At 45.9% G+C, this 21,652-nt stretch overlaps 1 protein-coding gene across 1 annotated transcript in view; it reads left to right on the top strand.

The window, feature by feature from the left end:
* The first annotated feature begins 1,628 nt into the window (after positions 1 to 1,628).
* Positions 1,629 to 21,652, top strand: part of EXTL3 (exostosin like glycosyltransferase 3) — a 179,865-nt gene continuing 159,841 nt past the window's right edge. The window contains exon 1 of the mRNA XM_054179752.1: positions 1,629 to 1,716. The gene's annotated coding sequence lies outside the window, so the exon portion shown is untranslated. The remainder of the gene's footprint in view (positions 1,717 to 21,652) is intronic.

Here is a 21,652-nt window from a genome sequence, read left to right as displayed (position 1 = left end):
GAAGCTGTGTGTGAGCCTGCTCACTTGTGCCTCAGATTCATCCAGTGGTTCTCCTCCGTCAGTGCTGGTGGCTCTTTTCCAGGTCTTGTCCATGACGTGCTGTCAGAAAGACAGGAATTATATTAGAGGAGCTTGCTGCAATCGGGATGTGTGGATCAAAGCATGCGGGGTCTACTTTTGACCCACTTTCAGAGCATGTTTGTGATTTAACCCCATTTTTGGGGTGATCCTACCCTGCCTGGGTGTAGGCTTCCCGCTCTGCTGTGGTTGCCACCCTTTAGGGATCCCTTTTCTTCAAAAGCTTACTGTATTTTTGGTAGACTTTTGAGTAGGGTGCCACTGGTGAGTTCAGCAGAGCAAAGCTCCTCCAGTGGTGACCCAGAGGGGTGACTTCTCCAGCAAGCCACAAAGTCTTGTTAATATTTAGTTGATCCTTCTACTGAGCTGCATTAATTAGATGTCCAAGCTGCATTAATTACCCATTCAGGCAGAGAGAAGATGCTTGTGGGAAAAAGCAAGGGCAGAAAGAGTCAGGAATAGAATTGGGACTGTGACCCAGAGACCCCCATCTCCAGCACATGCTCATGCAACAAGGGGAATGCTCTGAATCACCAGCCATGAGCTGCACCCCAGAAACTGATGTGCCCCAACTTCTACTCCTTCCTTCTGAAATGAATGACCTCGACATCACTTATTTTCTCATCTTTTTGGGGTGAATTTGCTGTGTGGGAATGGACAGAGATTTAGGATGCTGCATGGGAAAGGGCAAAGTTTTGGGGTGCTGCCTTGGCACAGTGGAGAAAAGAAGCAGCTTCCTGCAACCTCTGCTTCTCCCTAGCACCCTGCTTTTAATTAACAGGTTCACAGATTGCATTGGGATGGAAGGCACCCTCAATGGTCATCTTGTCCAACCCCCCTGCAGTGAGCAGGACCATCTCCAACTAGATCAGGCTGCTCAGGACCACATCAAGTCTGATCTTGAATGCCTCCACCACATCCCTGGACAAACAATATTTACCACTCCCACTGTAAAGAACTTCCTCCTGATGTCCAACCTGAATCTTCCCTGCTCCAGTTTCAAACCATTGCCCTTCATCCAATTGCTACAAGCCCTTCTAAGCAGTCCTTCCCCTTCAGACATTTAAGTGTAGCTATAAAGTCTCCCCAGAGCCTTCTCTTCTCCAAGCTGAACGGCCCAAATTCTTTCAACCTTTTTTCATAGGAGAGGTGCTGCAGCCCTCTGATCATCTTTGTGGTCCTCCTCTGGACCTGCTCCAGCAGGTCTATGTCGCTCTCGTATTGGGAGTCCCATAGACAGACACAGTATTCCGAGTGGCAGAATCACCTCTCGGGACCTGCTGGCCATGCTCCTTTTCATGCAGCCCAGGATGCATCAAATTGTCCCTCCCCAAATTTCTCGTAGATGATGAGAGCCCATGGGGCGTGCCGGACCCAGGTGAGGGTTATTAGAGGGTTCACATACGTTAACGCACATAGACATCTACCGATAGACGACCCCGTAACACCCTCCTCAGGTGTCAGCCCGCCCCTATCATGTAGGTCCTGCCACCAGAGGGCACCACGGCCTCACGTTTGAGCGCCGCTTCCCACAATGCAGCGAGCCGGGCCAGGGGCTCCGCGCCGCTCCGCACGCCGGGCTGCGGCCGCAGGGCGAGCGCGGAGAGCCGCGGAGAACCGCGCCGCCTCCGCCGGCAGGTAAGCGCTGACCCCCGGCCCTCGGAGCGGGCTCGGGGACTTTGGGGGGGAGGGTATTTTATTTATTTTTCCTCTGAATTATTTTGAGTCCCTAATTATTTTGATATTTTATATTGGTCTTGTATTTTAAACATTAAAAAAAAATATGTAACGTAATTTATTTTATTTTACTTTACAATCCCTCTCCCCCCGGCACAGGACTGGGGAAGCTCTGGCTCTGCCGAGGACCGGCACCATCCCCGCCAGGATGGATTCCAGCTGGAGGGGACTCACCAGTCTCCTCCCGCCCACGTCTTCCTCTTCCCCATCCCGGGCTTAGGGGTGTTTTTGGAGGATTTTGGTTGCTTCTGGAGAGGCATCACCAGTAGTGGGGTGAGCCCTGGCTAGGCTGGTGGCTTCATTCTTGGAGCAGGGGTGCTGGGTTTTCACCCATACGCCCCAAGTTAGGGGAAACTTGTGCCCGTGGCTTTGGTGTGCCACTGTCTCCTCCCCGGCTGCTCCGCGAATGGTGCAACACGAATTAGGCTGAAGGTAGAAGCCGCTGTTTGAATAGCGGGCGACGAATCCTCTGACCCTGGTGAAAATTGCTTTTGAGTTTGGCAATTTGGGCCATAGGGGACGCAAGGAAAATTGGCAGCTTTGAAAGGGCTGTTGAGCCGCAGGGAGAGATCCCGGCCAGGAGAGAGAGCCTGGGATAGCCAGACAGGAGGAGAGTGGCCCCTGGAAGCGGAAGAGTGGCTTTGGCTTTCCCTTAGAGAGCGATCTGGGGAGCCTCAGCGTGCCCATCGCCGCTAGTTTAGTAGTACCTCTCCATCGGTTGACTATAGCTATGTTAACTCCTTCTGGGACGTGAACCGGGCGGGTGCGAGGAGAGCAGAAGGGCTTGCAGAAATCAGGACGCCCCGGTCTCACTTCCATGGCTAATTGCCCCTTCGTGTGGTGTATCTGGAGGTGCTTGGGACTCACCAGCTCCCTCGAATTGTATTTTGTGTCTCTTGGTCGGTTAAAACCTCAGTTTCGTACAAAAGCCCCCAGCCAGAGCAGCATTAAAGAATTTTTTCTGTGCCAGGGACAGAAGCTGGACATGGGCTAAAGCAAATAAACTTCTATTTCATCATGCAGGGGTTGGGTTTCTTTGTTTTCCACCCTGCTCTGGGCAGTCTGGGCTCCCTACAGACATAAATGTTTGCATGTCCAACCTTCACCTTCAAACGCATCTTACTGGCCAAGTGAAAAAACTTCTGCTCCTTCCTGCAACCCTTGCTCCCTGTGGAGGCTGCTCTGTCCTCTGCCTCCCGCATGCTCTTCTGGGTGTTTCTCCTTGGTTGCTGCGTGGGAGGGGTTTTGCAGGTTTTCTTCTCTGGCCCCATTCCCACAAAGCATCTCAGGACCAGGCTGAGAGGTGCTGTGGATGTACAAAGAGTGAGCACAGCTGACCTGGCAGTAGCTGTGTGTCAGCTGGGGCTGTGTGCTCTGCTGAGGGATGTGTGTATGCTCCATGGCATGTGCTGCTCAGCTCGGGAGGTAAAGGATGCTGTAAATGATGGAAGCTGGGTTTATTTTTGGTCCCTGTATAGGGTGTTAAAAACCCCAAAGTGCTGAAATATCTTTCTACCTGTCCCCACTGCTGCAGTCTGGGAGCTGGAGACTAGATACAACCCAGTGAGCACAGGAATGTGCCTCTCCAATGCAGGAACTAAGGGCTGAGGAGGTTTCATGGCTGGAGGCGCTAGTACATATCATTTATATGGGGCTGTAAATGTTCCCAACTGCCTGTGCAGAAACCTTGAGCAAGAGATTTCTCCTTGCTGCAAAAGCTGGCACAGCCCCAGTGACGCAGGACCACACGTGTGCAGGAGCAGTGGGGTCAAGGCACGAGATGGGTGAGGAGATGCAGTCCTGTGACATCCAGGTGGATGACAAAGACCAGGGATTGTGAGGGTAGTGGAAAATCAAACATATCAACGTTGGATGATGTGGTGTACGCTGATGTGCTTGTCCTGAAAAAATGAAGGGATGCGTGAGCCCATTGCCATCGTAGCCACGGACCAGGGGAGGCCTGTGACTTCTTTGCTGAAATGATGCCAGTGCAGAATCAGTCTGAGGCTTACAATCAGTGTAATTTGTTCAATGTCTTGCACCGTCCTGTAAGAAAGCAGATGAGACGTAGGTGCCAGTGCCTAAAGTGCATGCCAAATGCTGTTACCTCAGGAGAGAGGGAAGCGTTTACACACTGCGCAGGTTCCCATCGCTTACTCATGATGTTTCCAGGGTTTTTTACTGCACCTGCACTCGCATTGCTCTATAAACAAATGTGTGGGAAACAAAATTGGAGAGGATGCAAGGGAATGGAGGAACCCAGATGGGTTTTTCCCCAACAGGGCTCTTTTTTTTTTTAACTCTTGAGAGAGACCTCCAGCTTCAGTCTGTCACAGAATCCCAGCATGGTGGGATTAGAAAGGACCTTTGGAGATCATCTAGTCCACTCACGCTGCTAAGGAAGGGTCACTCAGAGAAGGCTGCCCAGGATCATGTCCAAGCAGGTTTGGAATCTCTCCAGAGGAGACCCCACAGTCTGTCTGGGAAGTCTGGTCCAATACTCCAGCACTCTCACAGGAAGAGTTTTTCCTTATGTTCAGTGGGAACCTCCCAGGTTCCAGTTTGTGCCTGTTGCCCCTTTTCTCGTCACTGAAAAGAGTCTGACTCCGTCCTCTGGCACCTGCCCTTTACGCAGATAAGCATTGAGAAGATCCCCTCTCAGTCTTTCCTCCAAGCTGAATGGACCCAGGTTTCTCAGCCTTTCTTCCTCAGAGGGATGCTTCAGTTCCCTCAGCCTCTGTTGGACTCTCTCTAGTAGTTCCTTGTCCTCTAGAACTGGTGAACCCAGAACTAGACACAGTATCCCAGATGTGACCTCCCAGAGCAGAGTGAAGGGGGGAAGAGAACCTCCCTCAACCTGCTGGTCACACTCTTCTGAATGCACACAAAGAGACCATTAGCCTTCTTGGCCATGAGGGCACATTGCTGGTGAACTTGGGCACTTGTCCTGTGTCCCTCTCTGCAGAGCTGCTTTCCATCAGGTCAACACTTAACTTGTATTGGTGCAGGATATTATTCCTCCCCAGGTGCAGGACTTTACACTTGTCCTTGTTGTACGTCATTAGAATCCCTTCCACCCAACTTGTTCAGGTCTTGCTGAATGGCAGCACAGGCTGATGGTGTGTCAGCCACTCCTTGGTGGCTGGCATTGGTGGTTGGTATAAGTGATGCTTTCCTTTGTGTGGTATGTTTTGGACTTCTTTATAGCAGTCTTCATGCTTTGGGGGGAGGGAGGATGGAAATGTAGTCATCTCTTTAGAAAAATGTGACGTTTTGCAGCAGATAAAGCCAAATGTAGACAGTTGCTTTATTTGGCTCCTTCTTGCTGAGTTTAAGGGGAGGCAGGAAGGGATTTAGGCAGAAGATGGAGAAAGGAGGTGGCACACGTGCCCCTTGCGTCATGGTGACTTCCAGTTCTGTTTTGTTTTGAGGAGAAATACATCTGTGGGAACAGGCTCTTTCCAGCTTTACTCCTGCCACAAAGATCTGAAGGTGAGGGAACCTCTGCTCCCATGTCACCAACAGTGATTCTTGCAGCAGCTGTGATCTGATCACCAGGGATTTCAAAAAGTGTCTTTGTGGTTGTTGGGTGAATTGTAATTGAAGTTTCACAGTTCCTGCTTTCATCTCTTTTATTTCTCTGGTGTCCCTTGGGAAGGAGAAAAGGGTTTCCAGTCCTGTATCAGTATTTATTACATCTATAGTCATTTTCCAGTGGGTCCTGGGAACAGCTGGCTGGAAATGATCAAACAGGTGGTTTTATGACACATACTACCTTGTAGGAGGACCAGGACAAGGTCTCAGTGGCCTTTTGTATGGGAGAGGAGAGGTGGGCACTGGTGGATGTCACAGGGGATGTATGCAGCTCCTGATGGCTTGTACTCAGGGATGGCTCTTTCTGAATGTGCCATTTCTTTCCCAAACATCTGCTGGCTTTTCCCAGAGATCTGGTACTGGGATATCCAGGAAATGGTGGTATCTTACTCAGCTGCTCTCTGGGTTGCAGGTTGCTGCCCTGTCCTTTCCATGTTCCCCTGGAGAAACCAGAGGGTTTGCTGTGGAACATTTTCTGTGTTCAGTTTTGGGCCCCACATTCCAAGAAGGACATAGAGGTGCTGGAGTGTGTCCAAAGAAGGGCAGCAAAGCTGGTGAAGGGTCTAGAGCACAAGTCTTGTGAGGAGCAGCTGAGGGAACTGGGGTTGTTTAGTCTGCAGAAAAGAAGGCTGTGAGGAGACCTCACTCTCTGAAACTCCATGAAAGGAGGTTGGAGCAAGGTGGGGGTTGGTCTCTTTTCCCTGGTAACAAGCAGGAGAAGAGGAAATGGCTTCAAGTTGTGCCAGGAGAGGTTTAGGTTGGATATTAGAAGAAACTTTTAATTGTTGTCAGGCCCAGGAATGGGCTCCCTAGGGGGGTGATTGAATCACCATCCCTGCAGGTTATGCTCAGTGATCTTAAAAGTTTTTTCCAGTGAAAATGATTCTCTGGCCTGGGTATGCTTTTTCCTTCAGAATGGGTCTGAACCTGCCCAGTTCTGCTGCAAAACCTCCAGCTGCTTGCCTGGGACATTGTTTAAAGTTAAATGCAGTTAAAAAAACCCTGATTTTCCCCTGACAAAAGTAGTGATAGTGTTTGGGATTCCCTGTATTCCTGATGGTTAGGAGATGGCTTTCTTCATGTTAGTTAATAAGGTAATCTTTTATCATAGGAAATACTTAAATTAATGAATGAAATTAATAATAAATGCTATGGAGCATTTGCTGTTAACTGAAGTTGCTGATGGGTGAGCTCTGCATGAGGCTTGGCTGGAAGTCAGGGCTTGTGGCAGCCCAGATGTAGGAGTGGAGTGGCTCACTGGGGAGCCGGGGCCCCCGATTTGGGCATCCTGGTTTCACATGGGGGGTGTTTGCTTGCCAGCTAAACAGCCAGCCTGGTGAGGTGTGCATCCAGCTCTCTGCAGGAGCTGGCAGCAGAGAAATGCTCACTGTTGGTCTGATCTGGCTGGGAGGTGGAAGCGTGCCCTTGTACCAAATGAGGAGAAACTCCTTATTTCTGCAAATAGAGCAGGAGTTGCTTCACATGATGAGAACAGGCCAAAAGAAGGCAAAAGGGGTGATGAAAAAGCACATGATGGGTGCAGGTCTGTTCAGGACCTCCATCAACCCTGACCCACCTCAGTATGGTCTTGGGAACAAACTGATCAACCTTCAGGACATGCTACAGATAGCTCCGAACTTGTCCTCCTGCCTTGGTGGGAACTCCTTCAGTTAGGCGTCCCTGGATCAACTTTATACCATCTGCCGGAATTGACCCTGGTGAAGTGTCTGCAGAGAGCAAAGAATTCCCCACCTGGGAATTGCTTTGCTTCTGGGGCTGGCTTTGTTACCTTGGAACTAAATCTGTCCCCGTGAGCTGGGGCGGGGGTGTGTGTGTGTGTGGGTGTCACACACTGGGCTGCAGGGCAGACATAAACACTGCTATTTAGCAACGGGGGAGGATAAAGTAATGAAATAATCAGAAAGCTATTAAAAAGCATCCTAAAGCGAAGGCAGCAGGTGCTAAATGCTGCCGTGCCTTTGCAGTGCTCTCTGCTTGACTCTGTGCTACTGGTTTGCGTAAGCTCCTTGATGGTGTTTGTTACAGCTTCACTGAACCTTTTGAAGATGTTGTATAAAAAAGATGATGTTGGATGCCTTGAGTCTGTCCTTGGACGTTCATAGAATGGTTTGAGTTGGAAAGGACTTAAAAGATCATCTAGTTCCAACTCCCCTCTCATGGACAGGGCACCTCTTACTAGACCAGGTTGCTCAAGACCCCGTCCAGTCTGGCTTTGAAGACTTCTAAGGCCTCCACAAATTCTCTGGTGATTCTGTTCCAGCGCCTTACCACCCCTCTGTCATCAATTTGTAGATCTGAGTGTGTGGCTTCATGTCACACAAACACCATTCCCTGAACCTGGGGATTTGTTGGTAAAAGGGAGAGGACATATCAATGCATTTGTAGTAGTAAAGCAGGTCTGTGAAGAATCCAGTGGGGACACGTGTGCCGGCCTCAATCAGAGGGCTTGGCCACATATCTCAGCAGTGGGATCAGGGCCAATACTTTGCATTTTCATTGCTTTCAGCATTTTTTTTTTTACTTGGCTGGCATTCTAGAGATTTCTTACAGCTGAAAATGAGAAAAATCTGAAAAAAGCCCCAACCCAATCAATTCTTTCTCTCCCAGCTTTCATTTCACAGTTCACCTTTCTTTCTGGCTGTAATTTCTGCTGGGGCTTCTGGTTTTCCAGAGAAAGGGGGAAAATAAGGGGAAAAGTAAAAAAATGAAAACAGAAAGCAGGTATTTAATAATAGATCAAAAATGAGATTAAGCAGAAAGTCAGCCCTCCCCTACATTCTCTTTTCCCAAAAAGCAACTAAAGAAATTGTAAATTGTCTTGAAGAAGGGGAGTGAAAACAGTGAAGATCAAACTTGATGTTAAGTATAGATGAGGTGTTTATATTTTATTTAATGACTGTGTACTGCCACCCTCTTAGAAAAGCTGCTCTCCCCTGAGCTGCTGTATGTGATTAATAAAACAGCAGAGAAGAACTGGAACGGGGAAAATTCAGCAAGTATGGAGTGCCAAAGGTGAACACAACTAGCGTTGTTAACAGGCGTGGGCAGGGTTTGATGCTTAGTACACCTGAAGGTCTGTGTGCAGCTGGTGACAGCTGTAGTTGGAGGTAGCTCCCAAAACCCAGGGGGCTTAATGAAGCGCTGTTTGTTATCCAGTTTTGACCATGTTTGGTAGGACAGTGGGGTCTCAGAGAGATGGGAACTCAACAGGCTTTGTGCAAGATGCCCACTCCCTACAAGAAAGACATTGAGGTACTGGAGTGTGTCCAAAGAATGGCAGCAAAACAGGTGAGGGGTCTAGAGCACAAGTCTTAAGGAGTGGATGAGAAAACTGGGGTTGTTTAGCCTGGAGAAAAGGAGGCTGAGGGGAGACCACCTGGCTCTCTTCAGTTGCCCGAAAGAAGGTTGGAGCCAGATTGGTCTCTTTTCCCAAGGAACATACAACAGAAGATGAAATGGCCTCAAGTTGTGCCACGAGAAGTTTAGGTTGGATATTAGGAACAATTTCTTCCCAGAAAGGGCTGTCAGTGCCTAAGGAAGTGGTGGAGTCGCCATCCCTGGAGGGACTGAAAAGCTGTGTAGATGTGGTGCTGAGGGGCATGATTTAGTGGTGAACTTTTCTGTGCTGGGTTAATGGTTGGACTTGATGGTGTTAAAGACCTCCACCAGCCAAAATGATTCTTTGTGTAGGCAGGAATGTTGTGATGGAGGGAGGAGGTAAGCTCCTGTGGTGTTAGTCACTGGCCAAGATGCACCAGGAAGAGCCTTCTAGCATGTCTCAGCCTGGGAGAGCATTCACTCAAAGCTTGCACTTGATGATACACAACTTCCCTGGACAAGAAGCTTAGCTCTGGCACGAGGCATGGTGGCCATCATCCCCAGGCCTCTTCTTGTTTGCTGTAAATCCTCTGGATCGTTTTGGTTTTGGTGGGGCCATTGCTGTAGGACAGGTAGGAGGGCAGGAGTTGGGATGGCCTTGCCTTCCTCATGAGATGCTTTGAAAATGTGTTTCATAGGGAGCTGCTCTCATCCTGGTTCATCCCAAAGGTCTCTAAAGTCAGCATGGACATTGTGAATAGCAACTGCTCAAGTGGGCTCAAGTGAGCTAGCTGGGAGGGTGTGCAAGGAGAAAACTCTTGTACTGTTGCCACTGGAGACAGGACAGTGAAAGAGAGGACCTTTAGTCTGCCCCACCCATTGGTCCTGTTTGCAACCTTGATTAGTAAAATACTAAGAGGGACACAAGGCATAGCCAGTCTACTCCAGTACTGTCTTTATCCAACACAAGACAACCCAACCTGGATCATGCCATGGAGATAAGAACCACATGTGTAGCTGCAGATATTTTTCTTGCTAAGTCACCTACTTTTAAGTGCAGAAAGTGTCATGGTCCATCTCATTCTGCAGCAGGGAAGAGGCTGAGTAGCTACATCCATCGCAGCTGTGGGTGGTGAAGGCATGGCCAGAAGAGAAAGTGAGCAGCAATCCCACAGGTGGGTCTGGCATGTGGGGCTGTGAACGTTTGCTCTGGGCTGCCAGAGTGCAGGACAAAGCCAAAAGTGCCTGCCCACTGGAAATCATTACTCCCGTGAGCAATTAGCATCCTCTAAGGTGTTAATTTATCTTTTTGTCACCTTCTTGGTCTCCACTCTGTACTTATAGACTTGGAGGAGAATCTGTTTCATCACCTGCTGGGCTGCTGCTCTTCTTTGTTTAATCTCCAAAAGGAAGAAAATTAGATGTGCCAGATCTTAAAATAAAATTAAAAAATCCAGACTTTGAAATAACCACTTAGAGGTAGCATGAGCCTCAACAAGAGAATGGTTGTCTTCCACTTTTTTTTTTCTGAGGTTGGCTGGGAGTAAAGTGCAGGGAGAAGATGAAGCAAGGTTTACTTCCTTTTGGTTTCAAATATATTCCTTTTTTTTTTCCTTCCCCCCTGCCCCCCCCCAAGTTGCTTTGCCAAGTCTGAATGGAGAAACCCGGCTGAAAATGTTGCCTTGGTGGATGTGGGGTGGAGAGAGGAGCACATTTATTGTATTTATTTACCTATTTTTCCCAGTGAGGCCCCGAGGCAAACCAGCTAAGCTGTGGCTGTGTCGCCTGCTGCATGCAGCTAAGAAGAGCAACAAGAAATTCTTTTTCCTGGCATCAAGATGAGCACTGGAGATACGTGATTGAGTCAGCAATGCAGATGCCATCAAATGTCTGCTGTATTCCAGCGCTGAATCAGAGCAGTGTCAGAGCCTCATATCCTGCATCTCTTGATAAGAATGCAGTTACCTCTGAGGAAACAAAACACGGTGCAGTCCCATTATCCCTCTTGTTGTGAGCACCTATAACTGGCACCAGCAGTGCTCTTTTTTATTGCAGCTCTTGCAGTAGCACGTGTGGATTGGTTCTTTTTAATTCTACATCCTGGAGCCAAAAAGGAGGGTTTTAAAATACAATTGCAGCGTGTATATGCACACATATATGTATGAATATATAAATATGACTGTTTTTTGGAGCGCACACTGTGTGTTAACCCTTGTTAACACTAAGAGCAGTGTGTATCACTGCTCTGGGTATGGGTTGTTTACAGGTTTTTTTCCAGCATACTGTATTCATGAGGAGGGAGGAGGATTAGCATCATTTGAGTTTCCACCCATGTGTTTACCTCAAAAATTGGCTTAATTTCCAGCCTTAAAATATTTCCCTTTCAGTTTGCCATGAAAATGATAGACAGAAGTGAAACCCTTTTATCCCCAGGAGTTTTCTGCTTCTCCTCTGCTAGACCTTACCAACAACAGGTACTGGTTTTGAAGGCACAGACCACAGCCCAGCTCAGTGACAGCATTTCCTTCTATTGTTTGGTGGGGGCAGCTTCTGGCTCCCTACACTATCTTTTGCCATCAGCTGTCTCCTTTCTCCTGATCCCAGGGGACCATGTGTGTCCTGTTCCTGCTTCAGTCCTGCTTCTGGACCTGGCCTGGGAGGCTTCAGTGGGAGGGAGGGAGGCTTGCAATGGTGTGGTTTAGATCTCCTAAAACCAGATAGAACAGTGAAATTTTGTGAAGATCTGGCTGTATTGTCCCCAAGGGACAGCATGGAGCCTTTTAAAAAGCAGTTATGCTACTGCAGTGGTGGTGAACAGAGAAGGATAATTTTCAGCCAGATTCTTCTTTTGAGGGGCTTGTTGTTGCTTGGGGGTTTTCTGCACTGGAGACTACAGAAGCTGAGGGAATAAAAAACGTTTCTGTGGTTCCCCATCTGTAGATTTGAGGGAAAGTATTTCAAATCCACCACCCTAAGCTACACCATAAATCTCTCTGCAGAAATACTGAGCCTAGACATTAATAATTAGGAGCTTGCACAATAAAGCACTGGAATATTTCACACATGACACAATATCTTTCAATCCAGCTGATGCTGTGCAGAGATCTGTGTGAAAGTTTTGTGCAGCCAAGTTGGAGAAGTTTTTCCTCCCATTTGTGCCTTTTGAAGGAGAAGAAAATGGGAAGGAGAAATCAGTTATATCCCCAAGGTGTTTAAGGCTCAAGCATGGGGTTTTTAAGGTCCTCCCCTCTTATGAAGTGTTTGTATATGCTGAAAGAAAACAGTGCAAATTAAGTTACCTTTTCCCTTCTTCCCACACCTTCAAATTGCTCCCATTCAGCCAAGCTGCTCCTGGACTGTGACTGAACATGAGAAATGTTAGTCCCTCAGGGGTCTGTGTCCCTGAGGTTTGAGGGCTTGATGATAAGAGCTTTGGGCCATGACATGACAAATGTAACTTCACAGTTGTTTGTTCATGCTCTAGCAAAGGTGTGTCTTTGGTGTAGGTATTTCCCAGAAACAAAGCTGAGATATTAGCTGAGATTTTTTTTTTTTGGTTGAAATGCAGTTAAAAGTAATTGGAGGGCTGGTGGTATTTTGAACAGCTGTATCTACCTAGGTAATTATGACCTTGGATTTATTCAATCAAATAATATCAAGATTAAGAGTGAAAATAGCTGAGCTTGTCAGTCACAAGGAATTGTGTTGCGTCCTGGGCTCAAATTCATCACCTGAAATCAGGAGACTCTGACAGGGTATTCTTCATTCATCAGCAAGAGGCATCACAGCAAGATCATTTAGCTGTAATTTATCAATTTACCAGGCTACTCAATTAAGCTGGGACTGGAAAGAGGATAAAGGGAATGATTCTTCTGGTTATAATGAATCTTTCACCACCTGAGGTATTTTTTTTGCTTGCTGCTCTGTTGTGTCTCATGTTGCCATGAAGGCCCATTCAGGAGGACACCCTGGAACAGTGATGCACTGCTGTTCTGTGTTGTACCTGCATGCTTAGGGGAATGGGTAGGCTTGCACCATGCACTGAGCCAAGCAGATTGTGGGAGAGGTGGGTGGGGATGCACTCTTGTGGCTGTGTATGAGCAACTGTTAACTATGACTGTTAATGAGGGAATATGCATAATATTAATCACAATGTTTGAGTGCAGAGCAGGTTGTTACCTAAGGATGGGCTGTGTTTGCTGTTGAATTTGTCTCTCATCTCCTTGTGCCTTGGCACTAGCTTGAAGTAGGAGTGTTGGTTTTTGTGCTCTTACCATTCTGCCCAGGTCAAGGTTGTGACTATGAAAACATGCACAGCATCCTGGCCTGTATCAGCAATAGTGTGGCCAGCCGGACTAGGGCAGTGATTGTGCCCTGGTACTCAGCACTGGTGAGGTCACACCTCAAATACTGGGTTCAGTTTTGGGCCCCTCATTCCAAGAAAGATATTAAGGTGCTGGAGCAGATCCAGAGAAGTACAACAACACTGGTGAGGAGTCTAGAGAACAAGTCCTTTGAGGAGTGGCTGAGGGAACTGGGGTTGTTTAGCCTGGAGAAAAGGATGCTTAGAGGAGACCTTTATAGCTTCCTGAAAGGAGACTGCAGCTAAGTGGGAGTTGGTCTCCAAGGGAACATGCAACAGCACAAGAGGTAGCGGCCTCAAGTTGTGCCAGGTGTGGTTTAGGTTGGATGTGAGGAAAAATTTCTTCATAGAAAGGTCCATCTAACCCTGGAACAGACTGCTCAGGTAGAGGTTTGAAAGCTGTGCAGATGTGGTGCTGAGGGGACATGGTTTAGTGGTGACCTGGCAGTGCTGGGTTAATGGTTGGACTTGATGATCTTGGATGTCTTTCCCAGTCTTAATGATTCCATAATTCTATTATTCTATTCTTGAGTACACTGAAATACTCATTTTCAGGGTGGCTACATCTAGTGTTTTTATTTGCTTCACTGCTTGGGATCTCTGCTTGGACCCACACCACCACTCCCTTGTTTTGCCCTTAATGTCAACATCCTTGTTGTTTTCTTACAAAACAAGACTCAATCTCATTCAGGTTTCTAATCCCCCCCATATGTAAGTATATTTTGTGCCACCCCAGTAACTTGTAAACCTGTTGGCCTATTTCAGTGAAGCCTGACAAGGAGATACAGGTCTGTAGGGGTAATTAAGGTTGCATAAGTTAATGAAAAACAGACAAGAGGGATAGCCTAGGTACTTACTGAGCCTCAGGGAGAGGTGCAGCTCCTGCTTGCGTGAGTGGATACCAGACAGTCCCCATGAGGGAGAGATCTTCTGACTGTTTTGGTCATGAAATCTTATCAACTGGGGCCAGAATATAGCTCCTTTGCAGCCCTGGTGGACCCCATGGATGGTGATCTCTGTTTGCAGTAAAATGTCTTCTGAGTTTAAATGAGGTAGTGGTTTGGGCAGTGCTAGCCCTAGTTGAAATTGGCTCATGCAAGGGAAACCTGTGGCTTGGTGGGAGGTATAGCTGCTTGCCTGCCTTCTGCAGAAACACAGCAAAAGACTTTAGCAGGTCCAAGGACTCGTGAACATTTCTTCCTAGGGTTTCTTACAAGTTCTATTGTTTTCCTGCAACAAAAGCAACAGAAAAGGAGAATTAATTTGATTTTAATACAAAAATACTTCCAAAAATATGAAGCATCAGGAACTGCTAGCAAGAGGAATAGGTGATTAAAACCACCTTCTTTCCCTTGCTGGCCCTTGCACGTGCACACACATGCTACATATATGTAGCCAGACCTCTTTTCATTGTGTAACATGGGAGAGCTAAATTGAAAAGGAGACAATACAAATCAGAATGAAAGGGGGAATATAAAGGATGAGTCAGCTCTGTGCCTGCCTGTCGAAACCAAGGGGAAGTCTGCCTGGTGCTCATGACAGATCTTTTGCAAAGAAATCAAATTGATGACAGCCTGTAAGACAGACTGGAAACAGTATGAAAATTGCTGCTAGGTACTTGAATGTCACTGACTGCACCGAGTGAATTGTAGGTTGAGTTGCAGCAATTTCCCTAAAGCTGTGTAGATTAACATACAAATACCAAGGAAGTCCAATCTTCCAATCTTTATCTGCTTCAGCTTGAGAGTCAAATGGGCGCATTATGGAAGTGTCATCCATTTGAGTCGATTGTTGCTGCTGTATTTGTGGAAAGGATGCATCTGGGTTTATTGATAATGATACTGAAGTGCTGAGAAACACAAGTATGTTTGGATTATTCTCCCTGGAGTAATTTATTCTTGTTTATGTCATTTTATTAATTTTTCCCCCCCCTGTTTCAGTCTCCTCTGGAGATCTCTGCTGAGCAAAGCATTAGAATAATAGAATCATAAAGGTTGTAAAAGACCTCCAAGATCCTTGAGTCCAACCGTTAGCCCAGCCCTGCCAAGTCCATAACTAAACCATGTCCTTCAGCATTACATCTACACAGTTTTTCAATCCTACCAGGGATGCTGACTCCACCACTTTTCAGGGCAGACTGTTCCAATGCTCAACCACTCTTTCAGTGAAGGTGTTTATTCCAATGTCCAATCTAAAGCTCCCCTAGCACAACCTGAGGACTCTTCCTCTTGTCCTGTCTCTTGTTACCAGAGAGAAGAGACTGACCCCGCCTCCCTCCATCCTCCTCTCAGGGAGCTGTAGAGAGTGAGGTCTTGCCTGAGCCTCTTCTTCTCCAGGCTAAACAAACCTAATTCCTTCAGCTGCACCTCAGAAGACTTCTGCTCTACACTCTTCGCCAGCTTCATTGCCCTTCTTTGGACACAAAAACAATGGAGAAGCTCTGCACATGTATATCATCTTTCTTCCAAGATCTGTTGTAAACCTGACTTTTTTTCATATATATATATTTTTTTTTTGTTGTAAATTTTAAGGCAATTTTATTTGCTAGAGAAACTGAGTGTTAAGAGAATCTAGGAATTGTGATTTACCAACTTGCTAGTGAGTAGACTTGGCTGCTTGGGTTTTTTTTGGTTAAACCACATAAACTCAACTGCAATTTAGTGGCCAAAACTTCCTGTTGAATTCCATTGTATCATCACTTCACCCATTTTACTTCCTCTGCTGTTCTCTGCTTGTGCAGAAAAGATACAAAATCAGTCTTCTGTGCACTTGAGAAGCATCTTTACAGATGAGATTTCAGGTTTGGAGAGAGGGGAGGGGCAGATACTTTGTTGTAGATATCTCCTGCTGTCAAAGAAATGAAAGGGAAATTTGGCCTAGTAGAGTTGGTATGTTACTGAGAGCCCTGAATTTCTGCCTTCTGCTCAGCTGGTTTGAAAAATTGCAAGCCCTGTGAGGAGAGGCTGAGGGAGCTGGGATTGTTTAGCCTGGAGAAGAGAAGGCTCAGGGGAGACCTCATTGCTCCCTACAACTACCTGAATGGTGGTTGTAGACAGGCAGAGGTTGGTCTCTTCTCCCAGGCAACCAGCACCAGAACAAGGGGACACAGTCTCAAGCTGCGCCAGGGGAAGTTTAGGCTGGAGGTGAGGAGAAAGTCCTTCACCGAGCGAGTTGTTTGTCATTGGAATGTGCTGCCCAGGGAGGTGGTGGAGTCACCGTCCCTGGAGGTGTTCAAGAGGGGATTGGACGTGGCACTTGGTGCCATGGTCTAGTCATGAGGTCTGCGGTGACAGGTTGGACTCAATGATCTTTGAGGTCTCTTCCAACCTTAGTGATACTGTGAAAAATTGCTTTTTAGGAGCTATTACCAGTAACTTCTCCATTTTGCCTTTCCCCCCATCTTTATAAACAGTCCCTTCACCTAAGGAGGTAGATGTAAGGACTAGTCATTGGTTTTAAAGCTCTTTGGAGATGGCAAGTGGTGTGTAACAGCTCAATGTTTATTAATGGCATGGCTTAATACAATGAGATTTTTTTTACATCTGCATTTAAATATGCAAGGGCAGAGCCTTGGCAAGTTGGAAATGGTATTGATCTCATCCCAGCTGCACCAGTTGATGACACCTGATTATCTGGCTCCTCATACCTGATCTGTGGGCTGCAGCAGAGCCCTCCATCTCCTTTCTCCTTTAGCAAGTTCTCTCTCCACTGGCCTCCTGCCACAGCATACGCCAAGTTTAAATCTGGTTCTGTGTTTTTGGCTTCATTCCTTCTAAATGTTTTCACTTCTGTTGGCTGTAACTGATCCCAGTGGCATCTTTTAGGATACACTTCATTCGGCTTCTATTGCTTCAAGTGCAAGAACACACCTAAAATTCAACCTATTTTTTAATTTAAAAAAAACCCAAAAGGCAAAGGATTGCATGATTCTGTCACTGGTGGGAGAAAGAAATGATTTTTCTTAATCTTTAAATTTGATTGACTTTAAAACTCAACATACATGGTGGTTTTAGTGGAATGTTGTTGTAATTGGAAATGGCAATTTATTGTTTGTTCTTGCTCTCTTGGGAGCCAGGACTAGTATTGACTAAACACAAGTATTGCCATCTGGTGCATGATCTCAGATCACTTCAGGACTAGGGAGTGAATCATAGAACCATAGAAGCATTAAGGTTGGAAGAGACCTACAAGATCATTGAGTCCAACTGTTAGCCCAGCACTATCCAATCCCCACTGAACCATGTCCCTCAGCACCACATCTACACAGCTCATCAATCCTCCCAGGGATGGTGAGCCTGTTCCAATGCTCAACCACTCTTTCAGTGAAGAAAATGTTTCTGATATCCAACCCCTACCACAGCTTGAGGCCATTTCCTCTCACCCTATTGCTTGTTCCTAGGTAGAAGAGGCTGACCTCCAGCTCACCCCAGCTTCCTTTCAGGGAGTTGTAGAGAGCAAGGTCTCCCCTGAGCCTCTTTTTCTTCAGGCTCAACACCCCCAGTTCCCTCAGCCACTTCTCATACAATTTGTGCTCTAGACCCTTCATCAAAAAAAGAGAAACAAATCTGAAATGCTACAGCACCTTAATGTCCTTGCAGTGACAGGCACAAACCTGATCCCAGGATTTGAGGTGTGGCATCACCAATACTCGGTACAGGTGGACAATCCCTGCCTTAGTCTTGCTGGCCACACTATTGCTGAACCAAGCCAAGATGCTGTTGGCCTTCTTGGCCACCTGGGCATATTCTGGTTCATGTTCATCTGGCTGTTGACCAACACCCCTAGGTGCTTTTTTGCTGGGTAGCTTTCCAGCTACTCCTCCCTAAGCCTGTAGCATTGTAGGGAGTTGTTGTGACCCACATGCAGGAATTGGCCTTGTGAAGAAGCCTTGGAGAATGTCATTAGTTTCTCTATCAATAGGGAAGCTGAAGCAACTTTCCAGGCTCAGATTGAGGTAGTGATTACTGGGGACAACAATTCCTGGTCCATAGCAGTGTATGTTTGGGCTAGATCAAATTCTTCCCTACGCCACCTGGAGTGATTTCCATTTTTATTCTCCAGTTTGCCCCTTTTGTTGACTTCTGCCTTTCTGCACTTACTTAAAAAGCTTCATTGCCCAGTTCTTAGCCATTGAGATTTCAAACTGCTGTGGTGTTGTCAGCCTGCATTTCTGCAGAGCCCGTGTGTGTAGGCATGGATTTATATGGAGGGAAAGAAAGGCGGCTGCTGCTAAGGAGATCTATGAGCAATAACCAAATTAGAAGGCAGTGCTTGCACATGCATCACCCGCACTGAATGCATAGGATTGCATTTAAGGAAAAAACAGAAAAGAAATAACTTTCTTTTGCAGACTTAATTTCTGATAGACTCCTGGAATTTCTCAATCTGCAATCTTGCCATCACTAGTACTAATATAAGACACTGCAAATGCAACTGTCCACTGAAGTTCATAGGACTAGAGAGAAAGAAGAAATTGTTTCCACTGAGGGTGGTGAGACACTGGCTCAGGTTGTCCAGAGAAGTGGTAGATGCCCCATCCCTGGGACCATACCAGATCAGGTGGGATGGGACTCTGAGCAACTTGCTCTAGTTGAAGATGTCCCTGCTCACTGCAGGGGGATTGTACTGGATAACCTTTAAAATTCTGTTCCTGCCCACACCATTCTACGGTTATACAATTGTATGATTCTGTGTGTCCAATCAGTACACATCATCTCGGTCTTCCCCAAAACTACACCTGTGAACACACTTTCACAACCATGTTAGGCAGGACTACAAATGGCAGAAGTATGGGGGACTGTGATGCATCTGTTAACCCTCAGAAGAGCTTTGGTGGGAAAACATCACTGTGCTCCCATGAGAATCCAGAAACTCCCCGGACAGACTAAGTGGGAATGAGAAACCGCAAGATAAGATGGGAGGCCACTTGGACTAGCTTAACAACTATAGCAATGCTATCGCTGACCATGAGAATCTTGAGAAAAGTTCATTAAGCAATTGCAGGCAGCCACACTAACAATACACAGAATATATGAGTTGTGTGCTGGAATAAATCAGTTGCTTTTTGGCCTTCTATATGCTCTGCTTGTGTTTGATTCTTGTCACACAGACCATCACCTTATCCATACCCCGACCCCTGTACAGCGACACAGAAGCATTCCTGCTCATCTCTGCCCACCTTTTCTCACTGATGTTGCTCTTCCTTCATCTTACTAACAAAACTGTTGCTAACAACATGGGCAGGGCTGCCTGGGCAGCTGAACTGCTGAAGTGATCTGGGTTAAAAGAACATTTTTAATGAGGTCGGTTTTGCCACATTCATTTTACTCAAGCATCAGCTTTTCCTTTGCATGAGCACAGAAATTAATTTTGTCTCAAGTTCTGAAAACCTGAAGACATGCTGAATAGATAGAAATGGGTTCTATTTATAGGCTGCAGAATTCCTTTGTACAACATACCAGTTTGTTTTAATTTAAACTATGCATTCAGCACAGTTAGCTTAATTCTAGTTAACGACAAGATTTACATGCCTTTCCCCTGCATTCTAATTGTCTTTTAAATTTATGACATAAATCCTAAGTACAGTTAAAAAGTCAGGCTAGGCATTAAGAAACTTAATTTACCATTTTTAACATAAAATTCGTTGACTTGCCTAGTTTATTAATTTTTACAAATGCCCGAGTATGAAAATAGGACAGCTTTCCAGTTTGACCAAGGGCTTGATTTATGGAGAAATGTGCCTTTGTTGTTCTCCAGCAGCCTTTTGCTAAGGAAAAAAGGAAATAAAGAAAATGCAAAGCAAGAGAGTTTAAATCAGTCAGTATTTTGCTCTCTGTTTTGTATCACTAAATCCTGAAGTCACAGGAGAAAAGGTAGGATGGTTGAAGAAAGATTGGCAGGTAAGTTAGCAGCGGTGTTCCTCAAGGACTGGTCTCAGGAGTGTTGTTAATGTATCGGATAATGATAGAGCAGAAATTAATGGGATTTGGAGATGTCATCAAAAGTGGGAAAAGAGGACACCCCATCAGCAGAATGAATGACTTTAGGACTATTTGTCTGTAAGCAAATGCAAGCTCTTGCAATGCAAAATGTGGCAGAAAGCTGGGTTTCCTGTAACAGAACTGGAATGAATTAATCAATTGCAGGATAATTCTGACATCCCAGTGACAAAGACACATACTGGGATCATATTTGTCATCCAAGTTGTTTCCACTAGCGACAGGGAAACATGAATGCCACTGCAGCAGGTTTTAGTGAGGCATTGTTTAAAATGGACTGTGCATTCCCTGTCCATGTAGGGGAAAGATTGATTTCAACTGTGAAGGGTGCAGGGGAGAGCGTTTGCTAGAAATGATCTGGAGAGCAGAGAAGCTGGTTCACAAAACAATTATAGGAGCCTGACGGTAAGCTAGTGACAGAAAAGGCAGAGAATAATTATATTCCTTCTCTATAAATACACTGGCATAAATACCGGAGAGGGATTTAAGTTAAATGACAATTCTGGCACAAGAACAAATGGCTCGGAATAAGTTTAGGCTGGAAATGAGCAGGATGGCTTCAAACCAAGGGAGGTTCTTGAACAGCTTTCTAATGGGAATTGTGTAACAGGGGCTAAAAACCTGATTACTGTGAAGATGAAGCCTGATAAATGTAGTAATGGGATTACGCAATGTGGTTGACTTCAGTATTAAGGGATCAGGCTCAGGATTTCCGGTCCTGTGCTTTGACAAATATACTTAAGAATCTTTCAGGTATGAGAAAAAAACATAGAAGATTTTCATTTTAAGAAATATTTTCATAATGATTCAGCTTGGAGTTGGTTTCTCTGTTTCTAATGCACTAATAAGTGGGTTGTGTGGACTGTGGAAAGAAGGAAGTATCCTTCATGCACTGGGAAAAAGAAGCAGCTGGCAACTGCTTGCCTGTTTCAATGGTCGATTTTGGCAGCAACCTGTACTGCTTATAGGTATTTACATTTTTTAATTTAAATCATTTTTTGGTATGTGGTAGTAAAGTTAAGCTTTGAAATAGATTGTGTTCAAAATTATGACAATTATTTATTATTATTATTTCTTTGTAATGGTATTTTTCAAAACCCCTGCAGCACTTCATGCGCAGTTGTGTTTGTTATTGATCTCACCATTCTATTATCAATCCCCATTTCCCCCCCCCCCCGATAGTCCCTGGATTTCGTGTTGCTTTGCTAAAATCCCAATAAATAAAGACTGACTGCCTCTCTGTCCAAAGAAACCAGCTATTTAATCAAGGATGGGTGCCAAGCTATTTTAGCACAATGTAACTTTGATCTCAGGATGCACTTTACACTCTGTATTTCCATGCCTTTTAAGTTTCACTGCAGACTCTGTACTCAAGTCTTGTCTGAAATTGATAGCTGTGGCTTCCCTGAGTGTGGCTGCCTTCTAGCCCTTCTTCCAGAAACAGAAATACTCTGTGTAGAGGTCTCTGCCACTTGGGAGAGACGCTGGTTGAAGAAGAATGGTATTGATGGGATACTGTGTCATTACATGGGAACATCAGGTA

This window comes from Dryobates pubescens, chromosome 3 (assembly GCF_014839835.1).
Source record: "Dryobates pubescens isolate bDryPub1 chromosome 3, bDryPub1.pri, whole genome shotgun sequence".
Taxonomy (NCBI): domain Eukaryota; kingdom Metazoa; phylum Chordata; class Aves; order Piciformes; family Picidae; genus Dryobates; species Dryobates pubescens.
The sequence above is the reverse complement of the archived record's forward strand: the minus strand, read 5'-3'. Positions and strand labels throughout refer to the sequence as shown.